General features: G+C 49.8%; 1 long non-coding RNA gene across 2 annotated transcripts in view; it reads right to left on the reverse strand.

Annotated features, from left to right (window-relative positions):
• LOC309867393 overlaps positions 1-24,221 on the reverse strand; it is a 42,749-nt gene that overhangs the window by 17,885 nt on the left and 643 nt on the right. Inside the window, exons 2-4 of one of the 2 annotated variants that reach the window (XR_014313149.1) lie at positions 9,430-9,643; positions 496-626; positions 282-358 (exon numbers count right to left, since the gene is read on the reverse strand). This is a non-coding gene — a long non-coding RNA (uncharacterized lncRNA). Of the gene's footprint in view, positions 1-281; positions 359-495; positions 627-9,429; positions 9,644-24,221 lie in introns of those variants that run through there. The other variant, XR_014313148.1, reaches the window with a different exon arrangement.

Raw genomic sequence — 24,221 nt, forward strand, 5'->3', positions numbered from 1 at the left:
ATCCAAGAAAAGAAAAGAAAACAAAAGGCAGAAACAGACTCATAAATACAGAGAAAACATTGATGGTTGTGGGGGGCGGGTGGGGGGAGATGGAAGAGACAGTAAGTCCTGGGAATGAAGGTTCGGAATCCCTGCATTGTGTACTTGAGACTCATGTCCCGCTGTGTTAATTATACTTCAGTTAAAAAAGAAAAAAGAAAAGGTGGGGCACCTGGGTGGCTCAGTGGGTTAAGCCTCTGCCTTTGGCTCAGGTCACAATCTCAGGGTCTTGGGATGGAGCCCCACATCCGGCTTTCCGCTCAGTGGGGAGCCTGCTTCCTCCTCTCTCTGCCTGCCTCTGTGCCTACTTGTGATCTGTCTGTCAAATAAAAATTTAAAAATTTAAAAATTAAAAAAAAAAAAGAAAAAGCGAGGCCAGAGAAAAGGCTCTATGACGGTGCCTGACCCTACAGGTGCTCTGAATGTTCAGAGTCACTGTGGTCTCCCCCTTCTCACCTCCAGTTTTCGTTTCCACAGTCTGTTACTCGAGGTCAACCGGAAGCTCCTGGGCAGCCTAATGCTAAGTCACAGTGTCTCCGCCGGGGCCTCCTGTCTTCTCATCACGGAGCCTTTCATCATCTGGCATCCTCACAAGAAGGGAGAGGACAGACCGTAAGATGCCCAGACAGAGAGAGACCACATTCACCTACCTTGTGTCACGGAGTACTGTGATGATTGTTCTGTTCTGAACGTGAATCACTGCTGTCCGTCTCTTAGGGAGCCTGATTGGTCCCCGAAGCTTTATCACAGGTATGCATGTGGGTGTAGGAACAGACATGGCGCATATAGGGTTTGGTACTATCTGCGGTGTCAGCATCTACTGGGGGGTCTTGGAACGTATCCCCCACAGAGAAGGGGTGACTACTGTATCTCAGGATCCACACTGAAACCAAGTGGGTGCAGTGTGCCAACTGATAATCTGGAACGACTTGAATCTCTGTCCAGAGGGTCTGTGTTCTGCTGAATGGAAGACGGGAGAGGGAGAAGCGCAGTGAGGAACAGCAGGTTGAGCCCTCCGATGCCCCCAGCGATTCCTTAACCTGGAGGTCCACGCGTGGCCCGGCCTTGCGCACCCGCGCACCCGCGACCCGTGCATGCGCCTTGGGAGCTCGGCCATGTGGAGCTCTCTGAACCGCAGCAGCCTTCCAGTCCGCTTTGGGTCCTCTTCCAGACCTTTCTTGACACCCAACACCGAAACGCCTCTTGCAGCCCTAACCTAAACCTCATGCGAAGCCCCCAGTCTTTCCTTCAGTGTTACAGGGAAGAGGGCTGAGTTTTATGGGAGGGAGAAGACAGGCATTTATATTTAGACGTGGTGAAGGAAAGCAAGTCTCATGCTGCATCTGAATCAGAAACGAGGCTGAGACCCTTCTTTATTCTAAAAGCCAACAGCTGCTCAGAGACAAGCAGATTGAACCACTTCCTCCTTGCTCAGAAACTCCGAGTACGTGTACACACACACACATACACACACACACACTTTATATACACATATGTTTGGAAGAATGAAGAAAAAAAGCACAAAGAAAAATAATTCATTGATGATGTCATCTGCAATTTTGGTGCACGGTTACACATCTCATGTCTCATGATGTCCTGCAATAAAGAACGTTCACAAGTCCAGACAATTCTCTCAAACCAGGAGGTTAAGGATCGCGTGACAGATAAGCACTCACCCGCCAATTAAGACAGACCAGTTGCTTTCATAAAACACACACAGAGATGTTACTTCTTTTTTTAGATCCTCATGAAAAATTTCAAACACACACAGAAGAATAGTGAAACGACCCCCTCCTATACCCATCACCCAGACGGAACATTCCAATTAAGTTGGAAGGAATCATGAAACAGGAAGTCTGTAGTTTGGGAACAGGGCATAGTTAAATTTAGCTTTCCTGGGAACTTGCTCCAACTTGATTAATCAGCTAATCAAAGCTCTTTGTCTGATTTCAGTTTCCTTATCAGCGTAAAGAAAGGCTGTTCACGGCTCACCATCTGTGCCCGATTTCTATAGGTCTGGGTCGAATGTTCACACCCTGTTCAAGATTGTCCGTCTTAGCTGATCCCTTTCTCATCAGGTTGGGGGAAGGAAAGGATGACATATTATTTTCTATATTTATTTCCACAAAAATGAGACCTAGATTTTAAAACTGCAATCTGCCGTGTTTGAGACGGTGGCAGGATCCCCATGTGGGGACGATCACTGGGCCGATGGAGCTCTGCACCTGGCCACCAGGAGAGAGTTCTGGACGGCACATCTGTCACATGGTCTGACCTGGGAGACCATGTCAAGAGAGAAGAGTGTGGGTGAAAGCCAGAGCCAGAGTGGAATTCTGTGGGACACTCCCATCCAGGGTAGGTCAGAGCTAAGTCCTGACAAAACAGAGGAAACGCAGAGCTGACCCCACAGAAGGAACCGAGGACAATCCTCAGAACTCAGCAGGAGAAAGGCATGCACAGAGGCAGAGATAAAAACCCAATTTCTACCCAGCCCATCTCATCCCTCTCTCCCAGCCCTGTCCATCTCTTCCCCAGCCTCTCAGTCTCTCCCCGTTCTGGAATCCCTGGTCCCCTGGGGGGAAGACTGCCCTTCCTCCTTTCCCCCAGTCCCCTTGTCACCTTCTTCCTCCCCATTCCTCTTGGAATAGCTAATTCCTTCTCAACAGTCAGACCTCAGCCTCAAGCTGTTTTTCTGACTTCCCAGGGAGATCAGACCCCACTGTTCTCTGCTCTGCACTTTTCCTCTATAAAACATCTAGGTGGTCATTGTGTATCTTCCTGACTCTTCATTACCTACTGCCCCGAGGAGACCATGAACCCCATAGGCGTGGAGACTAGATCTGTTTCATTCACATGGTGGATGCCAAGTGCCTTAGTGGATGGCCTGAGTTGTGCTCAGTAGACAGAACAAACGAAGGAAGGAACGAATGAAGGCAAGGAGGTGCTGGCACATTCCCAGGACTCAAGACCAGCTATTCTTTCTGGAATTGCTCAGAAGGGCCAAGCTATCATCTGCAGTTCCGCTCACAACCCTGGGGAAGGCCGACTGTGGCCGTCCCCTGCTGCCGCTCCCACGGCCAGAGTCCCCGCTGGGGTCAGTCCGGCCTCCTGCTCTCCAGCCACAGCTCAGCCCTGCCCGGATCATGACCATACTGGCTGTCTCCAGGGCCTGGTGAGGGTGGAAGCCAGACTGGAGTGAGTGGGAGGTGAGGACAGGGAGACAGTGGATGTCCACAGCTTCTTCACAAGTTTGGCTTCGAAGAAGAGGAGAGAATTAGGGTGATAGCTGCAAGGAACTCTGGGGTCAAAGCAGGTCTTTTCGTTTTATAATTTGGGGAGAGATTTAAACATGTTTAAAGGTTTCAGTTAGGAGGAGGAAGTTGAAGAAACAGGAGGGAGAAAGAATCCAGAGAAGAGGAACAAAGTCATTTCTAAAGGGCCCACGGATGCTAATACCAGCTCCTTCTGCTTCCCGGCTGGCTGAGGCTCCGACAAGTGCGGCAGCCGCTCCCCCATTTCCACGTGGGCTGCTGGAGCTCCCGAGCAGGGCCAGGAAGGGAAATGTCAGAGCACTGGGTCTGAGTCATTACACTGACTGCCCACCTTCAGCTTATAAAGAGGTTGGAGAGGCCTAGGGAGGAACCAGGAATTCTGAAGTCAATTTCTGCAGGAGATGTCTGCACAGTAGAGTGCAGGGGGAGAGGCAAGGTGTGCTTTTTCTTTTCTATGATCAACTGAGGGGGGCCATCTGCAGGACCTGAAGGGTGGTCCCTAGAGCAGGGGACACACAGGGGTACCTGAGGCATGCCCAGAAATCCAGGGGAGGCTGTGGCTGTGGGCTTTCACGAAGGGCTCTGTTTAAGAGGCAGGTGAAGGTTGGTCAAATGTGTGGATCAGATGTGCGCCCCGAGTGTGAGACAGAGTGACCGGTGGTTGGTCTAGATTAACGAGTCTCACCTGGGGAGACCCTACGCCCCCAGGGACATTTGGCAAAGTCTGGAAACACTTCAATCATCGTGACTCATGAGGGGTGGGGCGGTCATCTAGTGGGCATGCAGGGGGCGCAGCTACACACCCTGCAGGGCGCAAGCTGGGGCAGTAAGGCGGGGAAGGAGTGCAGGTTTTGTGTTGGCAAAGTCCCTGTATGAGCGAGCGAGTCCCTGTATGATGGTCTCAACTCGTCTTCTGCTAGGAGTGAAGGCAATGAGGAGGCCACAGAGATTGGAAAGAATGGATAATGGAGACAGTCGTTTTAGGAGGGGGAGAGCTAGGTGACACAGGACATGGTTGTCAGACAACAGGCAGGAGAGAGCAACAGGGGCCCCATAAGAGAATGGAGGGTCCAGAGACAGAGTCAGGACAGATTCCTGGAGTGGGGGGTGGCCAGCACAGCGCGCCTGGCCCGGGAGTGGCACCGGGGTCCTCCCTGCTAGCAGGCCCATTTTCTCTTACTGCCCAAGGCCTCAGTCTGCTGTCGGCATCCCCCACCAGCCACATCCGTGGGCCGGGTCCTCGGCCTGGCATGACGTGCTAAGTGCAGGGAGGTGTCCACCTTGGCAGCTCCCGCTTTGCCTTAAGGAGAGGAGACCCCCTAACTTGCACCTTGTAAATGTCATCGAGTGCAGTTTGAGCCCCACATGCTCTTGGCATGAGGCGCCTTTTGCAGACGGCCTCGGTGCTGTGTGGTGAGTGACAGGCACTGGCCCTGACCATGGGGGTTGGGGGGGCGGAAGTTCACGGCAAGGACACAGCCCTCACGAAGGAGGAGGAAAGATGAAGAACCTGCTCTGAAAGGGCCAGAAAGCAGGAAGGCCTTGGGGACCCAGAAAGAGCAACTGACAGTCTCAACCAGCTGCTGCCGGATGGGTCAGCTCCTACCTCTTCTCCGCTTTTTCCTCCTTCCATTCAAGGCTCAGAGTCCCAGGACAGAGTCTCTGGGGGCGGGTGGGGGGAGCAGTGGCCTCAGCCTGCAGGGAAGGCAGACACGGGATCTAACACCCACAGGCGTTGGGGAAGCATCTGGGGAAGTAGAGGCAGGCTTTCGGGAGAGTGGTCTGGACGCTTATTTCCTGGAAGGCTCCCCAGAGGCCCGTCCTTCCTGACAGAGTTGGATGGACACAGAGCTGCAAGACAGCTCCTGGTGGTCGCTGAACCCCCCAGTCCAGACTCATCTCCTGCTGCAGCAGGCCTCATGCACTGTCTCGCGGGGGGACACGCACTGGACACCCACAGACAGGTGGGTTGTGCAAGAGGAGCCCTAAGCCCGTTCTTGACCTCGTAAAAAAATTTTTTTTCTTCTAAAAGGGAAAAACACTATTTTAGTCACTGTTTTGCAGAGAGGAAGAAAGTCCTGTTTGTCCTTATGATTCACGTTGGTGGTTTCTGGATGATGTTGTATTGATTCACGACGACTCCCTCGGCATCTGGTGTGAGTTAAGTGGGGCTTTCTCTGGGTGACAGGAAAATGCGAGATCTGAAACAGGGCTAACGTGAGAAGGAGCCGGGTGGGAGCTCCGAGAGAGTTTGAGCAATCCTCGGGGCTGGAGACGGTCCTGCTGGATGCTGCACGGGCTGAGCAAAGTAAGCAGAGAGCGACATGTGGCTTCAGTGTGGGGCGGCCCATGACGGAATGTCTGCTCCTCACTTTCGCGCCAATGACTCCTCACAGGTCAGAGGGCTTCCCGTACCGTGTTGCTTTATCCTGTTGCCAGTATCCCGACTAGACCCACGGGGGAAGTAGAGGCAAACAAGCTGCCATGGGTGTCCGATCAGGGGCCCAGGTTTTCTCTGGTTGGTCCATGACGCTTCCCGGAGAATCCCGGAGCCTATCTAGCAGTTCCGAATGGGAGATGATCTGGCCACCTGTGGAGGCGTTTTTAGCTGTCGTGGCTGGAAGGGGACTCCTGGCCGCCAGTTTGCAGAGAGCTGGGAGGCCGCTCAACATCCCACAGAGCACAGGACCATCTCCACAACGAAGAATTTTCCAGCCCCAGATGTCAACAGAGCTAAGGTTAAGAAACTGCTCTAATCCAACCAACCCTTAATCCCAAGTGACTTGATGGTTTCAGGTCATTAACTGACTTAATGAAAAGGCCTCGAGTTATGGTTAAAAAGAAAAAACAACAACCAAACAGATCTTTTGAAAAATCATGAAATTTCTGTTTAAAAACTATACAGTTGACCCTTGAACAACATGGCTTTGAACTGTGTGGACCCCACTGATACACAGATTTTTTCCATAAATACAGTCCAGTCCTGTAAATGTATTTTCTTTTCCTTATGATTTTCTCTTTTTTTAAGATTTCATTTATTTATTTGACAGAGAGAGACACAGCGAGAGAGGGAACACAAGCAGGGGGAGTGGGAGAGGAGAAACAGGCTTCCCGCTGAGCAGGGAGCCCAATGTGGGGCTCGATCCTAGGACCCTGGGATCGTGACCTGAGCTGAAGGCAGACGCTTAACGACTGAGCCACCCAGGCACCCTCTGTATGATTTTCTTAATAATGTTTTTTTTTTCTCTAGCTTACTTGATTATAGGAAAATAATATATAATACATATAACATATGAAACGTGTATAAATTGTGTTATCGGCAAACCTTTAGTCATCAGGGGGTTCTCAGCAGTTAAGTTTTGGGGGACTCAAGTTATATGGATTTTTGACAGTGGAGGGGTCCATGCCAGTGCAGGGGTCCTGCATTATTTCAAGGATCAACCATATATATCTTGCCTAGATTTTAATCTTTTTTTTTTTTTTTTTAAGATTTTATTTATTTATTTTAGAGAGCAAGTGAGCAGGGAAAGGAGCAGAAGGAGAGGGACAGGCAGACTCTGTGCTCAGTGTGGAGCCCAGTTCCGGGCTCAATGTCACGACCACGAGATCACGACCTGAGCAGAAGTTGAGTCGGACGATTAACCAACTGAGCCCCCCAGGGGCCCCAAGAACTTAGTCTTTAAGTACCATTCTCTGCTGAAAAGAGCCAGGGCTTCTGAGAAATGGCTCTCCCAGGACTGGAACAGGCAAGCAAGTAAAACAGCAAAGACCATGATGTGGATTTAAGGACACAGGAGGCAACCTGAAGGAGCAGTTTCTGCTCGCAAGTGGGATGATTTGGGTGTCGAAAAAAAAATGCCAATATGCTGAAATCCATATCTGCTATCCTGTGGCTTCTAGAATTTTCTTTTATAATATAAAAAGAAATGGTGCTTCCATTGCCTCTCAAACTTAGGTGTTCTCAGTTTTCTTTAGCGTTATCCACAATGGCTGGAAGGAAGTTTGCCTCATCTGGGCTCTGCTCCAGAAAGGGAGCCAGAATGAGGCACATGGTAACCACACAGTCATCATCAAACAAACCAGGACCGCACACTACTCTGGGATGCTTGTAGCTCTTGTGTGGGAGAGGGCGTGAAATGTGTTAACAGTTAACAGGTGACTGCAGAATAGATGGGTATGTCTGTGGGAGGGTACTTTCGCTGGAATCTTCCTCTTCCAAAAACCCAACTCTAGTAAGTTTAAACAATAAAAAGAAGCTATGGGCTCATACAATCAAGACATGTAGACGGCGCTACTCAAAGCACGGTCCATGGACTGGAATGTTCCACAAACCGTTACAATCCCATAAGGGGGTACAATTATACAGCTGAAATGACCACATGCACAATCCTCTTTGTACCAACCTCCTTTCCTCTGTTGTTGATAATAATAAGGAATAATGAGGGGCGCCTGGGTAGCTCAGTCAGTTAAGCATCTGCCTACGGCTCAGGTCATGATCCCAGGGTCCTCGGATCAAGCCCTGCATCCGTCTCCCTGCTCAGTGGGAAGCCTGCTTCTCCCTCTCCCTCTGTCCCTCCCCTGTTTGTGCTCTCTCTCTCACTGTCAAATCAATAAATAAAATTGTTAAAAAATAATAAAGGATAATGAGAACACCTAGATTTAAGAGGCAATAGAAGTGCCACTCTTCAGGAGGGAAACTTCTTTAAATTACAGGTTCATTTTTACCATATGTTACAAAGTATTTCATAAAGTAACAGGGAACATACTTGGAAATAAAACAAACAAACAAACAAAAGAACTGCCTTCGTTACAGTTTGAGAAACACTAGCCGAGTGTGGTCGTGATTCACCATCCCAGCCGTCCCTTAAACCTACCTGCTGAGTTTTGACAACTCCTCATCCTGTAGCTCATTCCCAAAGATTCTGTCTTAATTGGCCTGGGGTGGGGCCAAGGCATGGGTGTTTCAGAAGTTTATAGGGCGGCTCTGATATAGCCAGAGCTGGGGACCAGTAGCCTCAGATGAGACTTAACCCAGGGCTCAAGTCATGGACTGTCATCAGAAACCTGTGTCCTCACAGCACTAAATGCTTAGGTTAGAAAATTAGACGGATATCACATCAGTGACCCCAGCTTCTACCTTAAGAAACTAGAAAAAAGTAAATAAATTATATCCAAAAGGAGCAAATGAAACAAAACAGTAAAGATTAAAGAAGATATCAGCAAGACAGGAAAAAGAACAATAAAGAATATCAGTGAAAATCTTTGAGAAAAATCTTTGAAAAATCAATGAGAAAAATCAATGAAATTGATAAACCTCTAGCCAAACTGGCCAGGAAAAAAAAAAAAAAGAGAAAACACAATTCACCAATATCAAGAAGGAGAGAGGGGACACCAATACAGAGTGCATGGGTGTGAAAAGGCTAGTAAGACAATACTGTGAACAACTTAATGTCAATAAATTCTGTAACTTAGATGACATGGACAATTTCCTTTTTAAATAATTTTTAAATTAACATATAATGTATTATTAGCCCCGGGGGTACAGGTCTGTGAATCGCCAGGTTTACACACTTCACGGCACTCACCATAGCACATACCCTCCCCAGCCCTTTTTTTTTTTTTTAAGATTTTTTATTTATTTGAGAAAGAGAGAGAGAACATGAGCAGAGGGGAGGGGCAGAGGGAGAAGAAGGCTCCCCACGGAGCAGGGAGCCCGATGTGGGGCTCAATCCCAGGACCCTGAGATTGTGACCTGAATGGAAGGGAGACATTTAACAGACTGAGCCACCCAGGTGCCCTTAGACAAACAATTTCCTTAAAAGACTCCAACTACCAAAGCCAACTCAGAAAGAAAGAGGTAACTCGAATAGTCCTATATTTATTGAAGAAATTGAATTTATAGCTAAGAAACCTCAGAAAGAGAACTCTGGGCCAGATGGCTTTACTGTTCAATTCCACCAAATCTTTCAGGAAGAAAGAATGGCAGTTCTCCACAAACTCTTCCAGAAAACTGAAAAGGAGAGAACACTTCCCAACTTACTGTTTCTGACCAGCTTTCCCTTAAGACCTGAACTAAAAACATTATAAGAAAATATATATGGAGATCCTTCAAACTTACCATTCTTGAGAAAGTCATCTCTTGCTGCCTTCTCCTCCACAGCTCTTTTGAAAATGGGTTCTTCTAACCCAGGACCTGGCCCATACATAACTTCAAACTGTACAACATGGCTTCCTTCTTTCTGCTGTAGATGTTGGGCTCAAAGGCAGCCTTTTCACCTACATCGGGACACTGGCTCAAAAAGGTGTGCTGGGACCATTCTTGGGAGGTTGACCTAAGAGACACAAAGGGAAGGAATAGTTAATGAGCTAAGGAGGGAGACTCATACTGACCCAACAGCTGTGGCAGCCATATTGGAACCACGAAGAGAAAAGAGAGAAAACGGGTCCAAAGACCGAATTGAGTAGATAGACAAGCATAGGCAGAAATTGCAGGAGAGAGGGGGAGACTGAGAGGGAGGTAGAGAGAGAGACCAAGAGGGAGAGAGAAAGAGAGACAGAGAGACTGAGTTAGCAGTGAGGGAATATCCCAGTTTCTGCCCCTTGTGAGGTCTCGCTCTTCAGATTCTTTTGGATTCATGGAAGATTCTTTCTACTTGACACAGTGAGTAGAATTCCCTTTCCTATAGGCAGAACTACCCTGACAAACAAAATGCTCAGTGAAAGCTAAGATCCTTCCATTCCTGCATATTAAGGCCTTGGTGTCAATTCCTAGCCTAAGGATACCATGGGCCACCTTCTTCCTTCCCAAAGTCCTCAGGGATTTAATTGGATTCTCTTCTCTGTGTGTTTATTAAAATTGAGAAAAAAAAAAATTGAAGTGTAACATACATATATCGAAGCATACAATTCTTAAGTATATACCTCAAATAATTTATACCCACACACACACACACACCTGTATAACCACCACACAGATACAGAACGTTTCTAACACTTACAGAAAGTTGACTCTTTCTATTCTCTGTGGAGTTGCAGACCAGATTATGAGCAGTTCTTGGGTGTCTATGTGCAATGGACTCAGTTGTGCTGTTCCATAATGCATGTCTTACAACATTAACCCCATGGGACTGTATTTGGAGATACGGTCTGCACAATGTAATTCAGATTAAATGAAATAATAAGGGGGGGGCCCTAATCTAACACAACTGATGTCCTTGTAGGAAGAAAAGGCACCACAGCTCAGTCTCTTCTTCCCCTGCCCCTCCCTTACGTGCACAAAGATGAGGTCCTGTGAGCACCCTGAGACGGTGGCCCCTTACCTACACGCCAGAAGAGACCTCATGATGAAGCCGACTTGCCAGCACCTAGATCTTGGCCTACCAGCCCCCAGACGTGGAAGAAATACATTTCTGTTGTTTAAGCCACTGGGTCTATGGTATTTTGTTTTGGCATCTGAGCAGATTAATACACCATGGGACCCATACAAAGGACAAAGAGAGGAGAAAGACGTCTTGAACAGAAAACTACCCCTGATAAGACCTCAGGCAAGTGATTTCACAACACAGGCAGGTGGCCCGTGCCCAGCGTGGCAGGGCAGGAGAGGGCAGGCAGCACAGCCGGCAAGCCCGCAGCCCCTCTGGCCACCGGGTCTGGTCCACCTCTAGGCTGGCTTGGACAGACTGCGCAGAGACATTTGATCAATTTGGAACTGTAGTTAAATGTCAACCAACAGCCTCTCATCCATCTGTCCCCTAGGAAGTGCTCCAAGACAGCCCAACAGTCCAATAGGGCTTGTATTTGATTTTCCGGAGCCAAATGTGAGCCTGGTGGGCTGAGCATTGACTTGTAGGAAATACGGAGCCCTTACCATGCGACGGGCTGAGTGCACTGGGCCAGCCGGACGGTACTGGGCCCCTCTGGAAACAGCACACTCTCTGGTATGAACTGGGAACACCTCAGCTCCTCGGAACTCAGTGACACCTTACAACAGGTCACTGGGAGGGGTCCATCCTGGTCTAGGCCCTGTACTTTGTCATTGTCCACTCCCAGTGTTGTCAGATGGCCACTCACTAAACTTGTCCCTCCTGTCGGAGCTGATGTATCAGTGAGAGAGAGTTTCTGGTCTCTCTCTCGCTGCAGTAACTGTATTTCTCTCTCTCTTTAAAGCTTTTATTTATTTATTTGACAGAGAGAGATCACAAGCAGGCAGAGAGGCAGGCAGAGAGAAAAAGAGAGGAGAAAGCAGGCTCCCCAGCGAGCATAGTGCCCAATGCAGGGCCTGATCCAGGACCCTGGGATCATCACCTGAGCCGAAAGCAGAGGCTTTAACCCACTAAGCCACCCAGGTGCCCCACCTCTCTTTTTTTCAAGATTTTAAGTAATTTCTATACCCAATGTGGGGCTCAAACTCACAACCCTGAGAGTAAGAGCTGTGCATTCCCATGATTGAGCCAGCCAGGCACCCCATGCAATTGCTTGTTTCTGTTGTTAGGGCTTTCCTGCCCCCTCGTTGCTGCCGTGATTTCTCTTCTTTCTTGTTCCTGCAACGCTGAGAGGCAGCCCCTTCACCCACAAGACCCAACACACAAGACCATCCTGTCTGGGTTGCTGCAGTGGAAGGTGCTGGAAGGATACATCCCAGACTCAAGGTAGCAGGTGCCTCAAGGCATGGGGAAGGGATGCAGTCAGAGAGACACACTCTGGGGCTTTGGACTCTCTTGGTGATATTTTCTTTTCCTTATACTTGGTGATGGGACGTGAGCATTCTCTATTAGTTTTAATGCCTTTTTATATGTCATATTTCATAAAAAGCTTTGTAAAAAGATTACCACAAAGCCGAGCACCCTACTTCCCTCCCAGCGGAGTCTGGAGACCAGCAGGAATACCCCTCAGACTGGGCCCATCGATGGTGCTGGAACCTCTTGTGCAGGCCAGGTCCAGGGTCCTGGGAGATGTTGCCCTTGGTTCCGAGAATGAAGCCGCATTTTGTGGGCGCTGCTCAGGCTGCAGAAAGCACAGACTCCCCCAGGAAGTGGTTGGGCTTCTCGTTCATCTGAGAGGAGGAGGCGGATATGATGGACATAGCCAAGCGGGACAAAAACCAAACAAGCATACGAACAAAACCGAAATCCTGACCCTTGTTTCTGGTCCTGGGGTGACTGTTGGACATTCTGCCATCACAAGAAAGGGGAGCACGAATGGGCCCCCCCTCCCCCAGTCTCCTGGCATTCTAGCCCAGTAGAGCTCCTGGCATTCTACCCCAGTAGAGCTCCCTGGATAGTTCTTTCCCCCTTTACCCCTTTGCCCACAGCAGCTTTACAAAACTCCCTCTTGTCTTGACCTTTTGAGAAGCCGGCACAGTGCCCGCAGCCAGACAGCCTGCTTCAGAGGGGTCTTCTGGACCCTTTGATAGCCCTTTTGGGAGCAAAAATGCCTTCCAATCAAAGCACCATTTCCCTGTCAAGGCAGGCCCCTCTCTGTCCTGCAACTGGCACCTTTTGGGGATAAGAGTTTTCTTGGAATTTATGAAAACACTCCATATTCATTTTGTACCAAAGATGTAAAAATGTGTCTTTGTGTGAAAGGAGAATGCAGATTTTGCTGTGTTGTTTTTTTTTTTTTTAAAGATTTTATTTACTTGACAGGGAGAAATCACAAGTAGACGGAGAGGCAGGCAGAGAGAGAGAGTGAGGGAAGCAGGCTCCCCACTGAGCAGAGAGCCCGACGCGGGACTCGATCCCAGGACCCCGAGATCATGACCTGAGCCGAAGGCAGTGGCCCAACCCACTGAGCCACCCAGGCACCCTGCTGTGTGTTTTTAAGATTGAAAAAAAAAAACATTTTGTTTATTTGAGAGAGCGCATGTGCACGAGTGCAAGCTGGGGGGCGGGGAGGAGAGCAGAGGGCGCAGACCCCCAACTGAGCAGGGAGCCTGACCTGGGACAGTCCCAGGACCCTGGGATCATGACCTGAGCAGGAGACACATGCTTAAGAAGGCACCCTTGGTGGGGTTTTGGGAATCATAAGCAGATATTTTTTTCTTTCCATAAAGAGAAGCAAACAATACAGCTGCATGGTGGTATTACATGGTTTTTCCGCTTCTGGAGGAGAATTGGAACCACAGGGGCCCCTGGACCATCTCCAAAGCCAATTTTCTAGGAAGCACTGTTTCTACCCTAACTATATGTTCTCACCTATTTCTCCCCGTTCTGTATTCCCACTTCTGTCATTTCCATCCACCCACCGAGGCAGCTCTCCCCCAGGACCTCACCAGCGTTCTTGCCACTGTCACCCAACAGACTCCGTTCGGCCCTCATCATTCCTGGCTTCCCAGGGCCACTGGACATCTGGGGCCTCTTCTTCCTTGAAACACCCCATCCTGAGCGTGTGGGACACCACCTCCCCAGGCCCTCTTCCCTTTGTGTCCCCCCATCCTGGGGGCCCTGGTCACTCCAGGTCAGCCAGGGATGTTCAGCAAGGGGCTCTCTTGAAGTCTGGGTGAATCACCTACGTCACAGTTGGTAGAACTCAGAGGCCTCCCCCAGGCCGCTTCTGATCTCCAGACACTCTAGGGACTCTAATCTTGAGCTCTGGCTTCCTTGCATGTTGTCTCTCTGTCCGTACTATGTAGACACTAATGAAAAATACAGCCTCCTCTTGGGTTTCCCATGCCGTGTTACCATACCCCACACTGTGGGGTTATTAGACTTTGCTAAAGGTTTTGGGGTGTTCCAGGTCAGGGGTCACGTTAGGCCTTGCACAGCCTCCCACCATCCTGCCCACCCCCTTTACCTTTCATTTTTCTGTGGCAAATCCCAGACCTCCCCATGCCCTGAAGTGTCTCCTGGCCTCTGAATCCTGAGGGCTGTGGACTCCCAGGCCCTCGGGAGTGGGGGGTCTCACCTTCCAAAACAAATGCTTAGCATGATTTGTAACAGAAATTCTGCAGAAGACTGTTTAAGCGGGTACCTGGGTGTCTCGGTCAGTTAAGCGGCGGACTCTGGATTTCGACTCAGGTCATGTTCTCAGGGTCCTCTGCGCTCAGCTGGGAGTTTACCGGAGACTTTCTCTCTCCTTCTGCCCCTCCCCCATCCATGCGCTTTCTAAATAAAATCTTTTAAAAATAATAAAATAAAAAATATATTTCTCCACCTTGTTCCAGCCTCGCTGTTTTCCCCTCGCTCCAGACCCACACGTCCTATGGATACCTCAGACTTAGCGCGTCCAAACCGGAGCACATCATCTCCCTTGGAAGCCAGCTACTCCTCTCTCTGCTCCCATGATTGGCGTCCCCATTGGGTCAGGTGCCCGGGGTTTCCCAGACTGCTGGGCCCGGGGTCCAGGCCTGCACCACGTCTCCCCCAGGGAAACTGCTTCGGGCCCGCACCTTCCATCCGTCCTCACAGGGCAGCCACAGGCGCGGTTCTCAAACGCCGTCTGATCATAACACAGCTCTATGCCCAGCTCCCCCGTTGGATCCCAACATCTGCTGATGTCCCAGCTTGTGTCCCACAGCCCCCCAGCCCCTGCTCCAGCCCACTGGCTCCCGGGGTCCCGTCCCTTTGCTGTCTTAGGCTTGCTCCTGAACTCTCACTTCTGTGTCTTACTTCTTCCAGAAACCTTTCTGCACCCCCCACTTGCGGTTAGGTGCCCTTCCTATGATGGGGGAGGGTATTAATAGCTACTTGGCCAGTCACAATGAACTCTCTGGGGAAGGTAAGGGAGGGGGAAAGGTGTGTTTATATGTGGGCGCTGGAGTGTGCAGGGGGAGAGGCACAGCCCGAGGTCGAGAATCAGGAAAGGACGGTTCAAAAGGGAAAAACCAAGGAATAATCATGGGAGCTTATCACTGAAGATTACGGAAGTAAATACCAAAAGAACTAACTTAAAGAATGTGAACTTTGCGGGTCTAGATGGGGGAGTGTTGCTATTGCGCCAATATTTATTGTACCATGGACAAAATAAAAATTGAATTAGGAAAACAACTGACACAGATCAACTCCAAGCCACTGAGCTTGGGTGAGGAGGGCTGATCTGGTCCCACCCATCCCCGGGACTTTAACGGCACATTTGGAAACTAGACCAACCACGGTTTCAAGGAATGCCCAGGAAACAAGGAGGAGAACCTCCAAATGCCTTAGATAAGACGCAGCCACTTGAACAATGAGTCTCTCTGTGATTCAGGATGGCAGAATTTTGCTGCATTTCGTTTCTGTAGTGCAGGCGTCTCTCTCTTGCAGTTTGCTGGGCATTCGGATCTAGAAGAGGCAGGAGTCTCTCCCCCAGGCTGTTTTCCCTGAAACCTACAGACTGTCATGGCCCTACATTTAAGAAGATGTGTTTATTGGGTGGTTTCTCCTGGTGGCATGGGTGCCTTCCCAGTCCTCTGCAGAGAGGTGAGGAGGAGGAGGGCTTGCACAAACCGGGGGTGGGAGGGATGGGGAGCACCATTCCCAGAGCTGTCTTGGACAATATGTAGGATTTTTTTCGGACGGGATTCTGGCCGTTTTAAATCCAGGAAACTGCATGTTTTGGTTTGGTCCTTCCCAGGCCAAGTTTCTACACGGATTTTCAGCAACGTCAATGCATGATATATAATTATAGTATCTTTAAATTAGGAAGAGGCTGCGTGAAGATGCTAATAGAGCTTGCTGCATTTAGAAAAGCTTTCAGCCCGCATTGTGTAGAACAGGGACCTATTTTACTATTTTATTTCATAGTCACATGTGAACTATGTCTTTTTTAAGCCTTGGAAAGTTGTATGTATTTCTAAAGCCTGCGAAAGGGAGCGTTACCCGTGTGGCCCGCCCCAGAGATTTCCAAGAACACATCTTCTGTGGGGTTTGTAACATAGAAGACTTCTTGGAGGTGTAGCTCCAGGGTCTGCCCCCGTATCTGAGAACTCTCACACCCACCACCATTCCCGAGAGTGGGGTCCTGCTGTCCCCAGCCCCATGTCCGAGCATGCATGCTCCCAGAGCCCTAGGACAGTGGGGAGGGCTGGCCTGATGGAAGTGCTCCCTCGGGCCTACAGATTCGGACCCCGGGCACCTAGAGACCCCATCAGCTGGCACAGGCACCACATGTGTAGGGTCATGAAAAGAACTGTCATGGTTCAGCAGAGATGAGAGAGCCGCTCTGCAAAGAAAGGGAGAAAGAAAAAGCAGATGCTCTGGGCAAGCAGAGAGGAGAGATCTCATGTCCTGAGAGAGGCCAGCCAGCAGACACCTACAGAGACCAGGAGACAAAGAGACAGCAAGACAGAGAGACAGATGAATAGACGTAGGAGACAAAGGGACAGAAATCTGGCCTTGGCTTCCCACACGTCCCCCTACACCCTCCACAATCCCCCCCCCCCCCCCCCCCGCCTGGCTACTCTCCACCAACATCCCTGGGCTGGCCCTGCCACCAACAGTCTCATCATCCTTTCCTCTTAACCTAATGGACAGGACTCTGTCCCTTCCAGAAGAGTCCTGGGTGAGTCAGTCACCAGACAGTGCTTGGCATGGAAGGGAGCTGGGGCTGTGTCTGTTCTGGGAATCTATTTTCATCCTTTTTTGAGGGGGAACACTTGGTGCTTTCTTTCCCCCAGAGGACTGGGAATTCAGTATGTCAGTATAATAAAATTCCCCAAATACGTCTCTTTGTCCAGACAATGGTATTTTTTTCCTAGTCATTAAGTCAACGCTGCTGTAAGAGTGACACTGAAGTGACTGGGTTTTATTTTTGTCCCCAAGGTACAAAAAGTGCTGCTTACTTTCTTACTGTGTACAGGCGGGGTGATGTGTCCAAGGCGAAAGTTCCGGAGCTTCAGAGGGCTGGGAATGGTTGATCTGTGGTGAAGATCTGCCTTGGTCATGACCTCTGCAGGGTCAAAAATCCCTCAACTACATGTTGAGACGTCTGCCTACCAGCTCGTAGTGCATAGTGGGAACTCAGTAAACACACTAGAAAGGCTGGGCAAGGGACGCACATGTGAGTGCTTTGGAAGGAACGTGGCCAACAGCCAGCAGGGGGGAAGGAAGGAGAGCAGGAGGCCGAGGAGCTGGCCTTCAGGGGTGCTCTCTCCATTGCCATTCCTGCCCAGCAGGCAGGCTGAGGTTGGGTCGGGGGCAAGCGCCTGCTTGCCTCTGGTCTGGCTTACCTGGAAGGACATAAGGCTTTTCCAGGTTCACAGGCGCTGAGCTCTGGAGGGCGGGGGCCACAGGGGCTCCAGGAGAGGAACCGAGCTGCCTGTTCCACACCACAATAAATACAAACACGCCACTGGACTCCGAGGACGTCATCCCCATGAGCCCTCCGTGGCCTCTAGCGTCCCTTCCCCAACTCTGCTGGGGGAAAGGAGTGCCCAGTCTGAGCCCACCCAGGGCACAGTGTGATCAGGTTCTAGGAAGATGGTCTTGTGGGTTACCCTCTGGGGCCAAGAGGCCCGCAGGATCACAGAGCTGAAGCTGCCAGGGGTGGGCTGGGCAGTGATCTGCCCAGTGGACTGCCAAGGAGGGTTGAGGCTGCACTGCCAGGCCCGTCAAGGGCCAGCCCTGCTCTGAGCGTTGGCTCCATCTTCCTTCCCTTGTCACTCCGGGCCTGGGAGAAAGAACAGGGCGGGCAGGGCTCAGAAGGTGCTCCAGAAGTGTTGCTGGAGGGAGGAAGTGCTCTCCCTCCGCAGGTGGCCTTTAACCTCTGCCTTTGCCAAAGGCCCCATGAAGCCAGTTGTCCTGCTTCCCCACCAGAGATTTCCTTCCATTGTCTTCTGGCTTCAGGAGTCCTGGGAGCCTCTCATTCCCTCAACTCTGCGGTTTTCATTCCATTGTCGCAGGACTTGACTGTTGCCCTGCTAAGTTCAAAGCTGTCTTGGTTATCAAGATTTTGGGACGTTATTTAACTTTGCATTTTCTGCCCAAAATCTGGGGGAAGTTTTTATTGTTTTTCCATCAAGTTTAGGGATCCCACCAAGTTGTTATCTTAGGGCTAGTGGGCCTCTCACTTTAATTAGTGCAAGATGACTCATCTCCGTTCATTATAAAGTCTTCCATTCGTTTATTTGACAAATACTAAAGGCTTACTATGACCTACGTACTGTTTTGGGTTTTTTGTTTTGTTTTGGTTTTGTTTTTAAGATGTTATTTATTTATGAGTGAGTGAGAGAGAACACAGGTGCAGCAGGAAAGGGCAGAGGCAGAGGGAGAAGCAGGCTCCCCACTGAGCAAAGAGCCCAATGTGGGATTTGACCCTAGGACCCTGGGATCATGACTTGAGCCGAAGGCAGGCGCTCCTCTTTGTTTTTTTAAAGTATGTTCTAGGCCCAACATGGAGTTTGAACTCAGCACCTGGAGATTAAGATCACATGTTCCAGGGACTGAGCCAGCCAGGCACTGCTGGACGAGGCACTGTTTCAAGTTCTGGCGAAACAGCCGTGAAGAAAACCGACAAGACTCTCTACCTGTGAGTGTGTGCATGTGCGTGTTTGTGTGTGTATGTGAGACAGACAGCAGGTCGGGGGCAGAGAGGAGGGAAAGGAAGGAGGGAGAAGAAAGAGGAAGAGGAGAAAAGAGGAAAAGGGAGAGGAAATATAAACTTGTTTTGATGATTAATTCTGTTCCACTTGATTTTTTCTGAAATTTCAGGGACTTTTTTGTCACCCTGTATGTTCACACTTTCTCCTGGAAGTCCAGCTTTCCTTCCCTCTCTCAGTGATTTCCCCCACGTGCCACACAGGTTTCCCTGTCGCTCCTCTGTTTAATCACCCAGCCTCCTGTAACCTTATTCACCACAGCAAACAGTGACAAGCGGAGGTGACAGGCCCCCAATTCCCCTGCCCTGTCCTTGTCTCATCCCCCAGCCCCCCAACAATAGGTAATAGCTGTTTTCTCAAATCTTTTTTCCTTTCAGTTGAGAGATCTATTTCAGAGAATAGGATTATCAACAAGATTTCACTGCCTTCTCCTTTTACTTTTGTGCTGGGGCTTTCTCACTGGGATCAGATTCATTTTCTTCCTCTTATATTCAGACTTCTTAAAATTCATGTGTAAATCCAGTAAGAGCAAGTGGATATATTTTTTTTTAAATCACTGAGGGGCGCCTGGGTGGCTCAGTGGTTTAAGCCTCTGCTTTTGGCTCAGGTCATGATTTCAGGGTCCTGGCATCAAGCCCCGCATCGGGCTCTCTGCTCAGCAGGGAGCCTGCTTCCCCCTCTCTCTGCCTGCCTCTCTGCCTCCTTGTGATCTGTCAAATAAATAAAATCTTTAAAAAAAATCACCGAACCTAGTAGTATATATGTGCCCAAAAGGGAAGAGAAAGAAGAAAACAGAAAGAAGGGGGCAGGGGAGGACAATGGAGGTCGGGCTGAGGTCCTGCCTTTCACACCTCATGGTGGGTGACCCTGAGGGAGCAACAGGAAAAAGGTGTGGTGGCATCTGTGGCTCTCTCAGTGGGTCAGGTCCCCTGTGCCTCTAAGGCTGTGAGTGTCTCATGTGTGCTCTCCACACCACATGACCCATAAGGCAAAATCCAGCTACGCCTGGGGCTTCACCGGAGAGACAGTCATCTGCCCCCACTCAGCAGGGAAACCAGTTGAGCTGGATTTTTCTAGGTGGTACTGGAGAGAAATTCGTGGTAACGGAAGGGACTGTCAGGAGTCACTGACCAGATGACATAATATCTTACATGGAGAGTTTAGAACCCTGTCCTCTGGGGAGAAGTGACCCCACTGTACCAGACAGGTCAGCACCTCACGCCCAATGGGGATCTCGCAGGCCCTTCTGATGGGCTGACATCAGCAGACACCCCTCCCCTTTATAGGCCGTCCTGACCATCAGTGGCTTGGTACAAGTAGACAAGATGACCAGCAAGATTCCTCCTGTCTGGAACCTAAAATTGGGACTAGCCCATGGAGAAGGGGCGGTTAGCCATAAAAGAGCTGAGGTTTGAAGGTCACGCACTGTCATTTCTGCAGGTCAACCTTATTCACCATGGGAAGGGACATCGTGTACCCGGTGCATTAACTTAACATCCACGGGCTCTTGGGACGGGCCAAGTACCATTCTAGGTACGGAGGATACAGAGATAAAGCAGGTCCCAGTTCTCATAGCACTTACCCAGAGGCAAGCAGTAAATACAAGAGCAAGATGGCCAGAGAAAGGCAGAAAGCCCTCAAGTGTTGGAGCAGAGCCGTGAACTCCTTTCCCAAGTAACCATTTTCCTTTTGGGAGATAGCTCTCGGCTCGCTACTGGGTTTTGTTGTTGTTCTAAGCTGAAGTAGGAAAGAAGGGTTGACGGAAACCATGGACTACTTACTCTTCCTTGGTTTTGAGAATTCCCCATCCTCTGAACTCACAGCTCCCCAGGGTGGGATCAGGTTAAGCTCCTGGTCTCTCCGGCAGGTGGAGCAGAGCATGTGACCCAAGATGCCACCAATGAGAGGCACGTGCATGACACTAAAGGACACTGAGAAGCAGGTGCCAAGGAATCTTCTCTGGAGAATCCAGCAGATCCATCTGGCTCCCAAAGGTGGCGGTAGCAAGCATCCCAATGGTGGTCCCCATCCCAACGGAGGTCTCTGCCCACCCGGGCAACAGCAGTGTGTGTGTGTGTGTGTGTGTGCAGTGGGGCTCCTACAAGGAATGATCCCCACAAATGACCCCCAAGCCTGGTTCTCTGCCCTCCCTGACGTTTTCTGAGGTGCTTACTATCCTGTAATAAGTTCCTCTTCAGCTTAAACTAGCCAGAAAGGAGTCTGTTGCTTAGAAGTCAGGGCTCGCATTGGCACGCAAATGGAGAAGGGCAATAACCCGATACACGAGGACAAGATCAGTTCAGCTACAGGTCTGTGCTGTGCTGGGAAGAAGTTAGCACAGGGTGATGTGACGGGCCTCTCCAACGGAACTGAAGGAATAAAATGTAGCCCAGCAGCACGACATCGGTACTGACTGCATGTCTAAATACATCCGATCAGAAATTATGTATCATCTGTATCATCATTCACGCAGGATCTACAAATTTGTCATAGTGGGGGGAAGAAAGCACACAAGGTGATGTGAGACAGACACAAGCAGGGGTGGGGGCTCTTTTTAACAGGGTGCTCAGGGAAGCCGATCTAAGGAGCTGCCATTGAGCTGAGACCTGAAAGGTAAGAGGGAACCAACCATGCAAAGAGGTGGAAAGGAAACTCGTAGGCAGAGAGAGCAGAAATATGAAGGATGAGCCTGGGAGGTTGAGGGATGGAAGGAAGGTTGCTGGGTCCAGAGGTCAGTGCAAGTAGGCCAAGGACATGATCAGCCTGGGAAGTAAGCAAGGGCCAGGTCACGCCAGGTCTCCCAGGCCAGGGTCAGGCCTTCGGGTTTTGTTCTAAGGATGGTGGAAATCCCTGGGAGGACCTCAAAGAGGGAGCAGCCTCCTGAATGTCCACCACCGAGCCTCACCTCCTGGTATTTACAGCCTTGCGCAAGCCCTTCCACACGAGAGGATGGCTGATCTGTGCACCCACCAGGACACTGCAGAAAGGGTGGTGGGTGACTTTTGAGGCTAGGTCATAACAGACCGTCTGACTCTGCCTTGCTCTCTTGGATCACTCCCTCTGGGGAAGCCAGCCACCATGTGGTGGGGACACTCAAGCAGCCCTACTGAGAGGTCCACCAGTGGGGCCCTGGAGCCTCCTGCCCACAGTCCTGGGACCGAGACAGCTCGGAAGCGGATGCTCCAGCCCCGGTCAAGCCTTCAAATGACCATAACTTTCTGAGACGGCCTGAACCGGAACCACGCAGCTAAGCAGCTTCAAATTCCTGACCCATAAGTGGGTGAGACCATAAATGTTTGTCATTCTAAGCCAGTGAATTTAGGGGTTATTTGCTACCTCCTTCCATTGTTCACAACTGGTGTCTGTTTTGCCTGCGGGGCGGCATGCTTTCGAAGCTGTTCGGTATTTGGATTATCAGCGTGAGCAGGAGTCATCACATAGAGGGGAGTCATGAGTGAGGTGAGACCAAATGGTAGATAGAAGCAGAGAGAAAGGCGCACTGCTGGGAGGGCTGAGTCACCCGTGCTGGTTGGAAGAGGGTAGAGCAAAGGCCTGTCACCGCCCGGCCTGACTAGCATCTTGGCTCTTCCTGTACCCGGGTTGTTCTCCTGGGCTCCTGAGCTATGAGACCAGGCTATGATGCCCCATGACTTGGGGTGATAGGAGTTCCCCTCCTTGCTCTACTCAAGCAGTTTTTAACTTGACACTGGAGGGTTGGGTTGCTATTCTGGTTTCTTCTGGGCTGGGGAGAGTGCTCAGTCCAGGCACGGGTCAGTGCCCAGGAGCTCCTTCTGCCTCCATACAGTTAAGGTCACATCCTGACCTCACAGCCGCCTCCCCAGCCAGGTGGATAAGGGGTTGTGTGAGGGAAATCTGCTTTGTCCTCTCTTCCCATTCCGAGGGGCGGGGTCATAAGGACCCCGCATTCTGAGCAAGGTTCCCCCTCTCTATGCTGGCTGTGTCTTAAGAGTTCGTTTGTGTTGATTTCAAGGATGCTCAAATGGGTTTCGGGATAAGAGGTACTAGAATTTCAGCTCATTATAATAATTTCTGGAAAATCACACACAGCATTCCCACCTGGGTCAATTAATTTAAAAAAATATTAAACAGAAAAAGTTCAGATATGAAAACATAAAAAGTGAACCTGTCTTTCTCTTCCACACTCTGATTCTTGAGATCACGTCCAGTATTTCTTGAATACAAACAGTGCTGTGATGACCATACTTGTTCCACAGCCATGTACCCTGAGCGGGTACAATCTATTCTTTCCAAAGAATAGATTCCTTCAACTTTACCTAAACATTTTACATGTTGGTAGGTTCTCCCAATGGCCCATCAAAAAACTCTACTAGCATACAATGACCACAGCATACAAGAACACCCCTTTCCTTTTGCCAACACTAGATATTACCAATTTTAAATCTGCATTTCTCTGATCCCTAGTAAGCGTACATGTCCCTTCTCAACTAGCGGCCATTTGAATTCTCCTGTGAGTTGCCTGTTCTTGTCCTTCGACCATTTGTATATTGGAACATAAAGCTCTGTATTTATTATGAAGGGCCCTTCAGTATTTTAGAGTCATTACGCACGTTGCACCTGTTGTCTATACTTTGTATTTTACCTTTGATGTGGTCTTTAGTGCTACAGAAGTTTTAAATTTTTGAGGCTGAATCTGTCCATTTTTCCCTTTAGACTTTCTAGATTTTGGTGTCTTGCTTTAGGTAGGGTTTCCCCACTCCAAGAACGTAAAATATATATATTTTATCATATTTTCTTTCAGTCCCTTACCTTCCCTTTGCTCGCCAATGTCAAATTGTCCTCCAGAAAGGTCGTGCAGATTTACATCACATCAGCCTGTCTGCCCACGCCCTCACGAGCCCTGAGCTCAGCAGTCTTTTCAAATCTTTAATAAGAGTGAACCACCAGGAGCTCCCTATTTTAATTAGCATCTCTTTAATTATGAGTGAGGTCCAGGACCTTCTCATAGGGGTATCAGTTCTCAATATTTCATTCCCTGTGAACTGCCTGATCCTATCTTGGTCCCAGTTTTTCAGTTGGGTGTTGGCCTTTATCTTACTGATAAAGGGCTCATTGTTTACAAAGGAAATGAGCCCTGCCTCCCACCCGTCCCCCCAGTTTGTCTTCCCCCCAGTTTGTCTTCGGTCTTTGCTGTCCTGCTGTCCCTTAAAGGCATCTGTCGCCAGCTGCTGAGTGCCCTGGATGGGGTTGCGAACAAGTCCTCCCCACACTGGCACCTGTCGCCTGGTGAGCTGCCTGGACCTTACTCTCCCTGCTCCTGGCACACCCCGAGAGCTAGCTCCCTCTCTTCCTAGCGTCTTTTCCTGAACATTTCAGGCTAGATTTTTACCTTCCACTGCCCTGTATTTCTCATCATCTCT

The sequence above is a fragment of the Mustela nivalis genome (assembly GCF_964662115.1).
Source record: "Mustela nivalis genome assembly, chromosome: 6".
NCBI classification, from domain to species: domain Eukaryota; kingdom Metazoa; phylum Chordata; class Mammalia; order Carnivora; family Mustelidae; genus Mustela; species Mustela nivalis.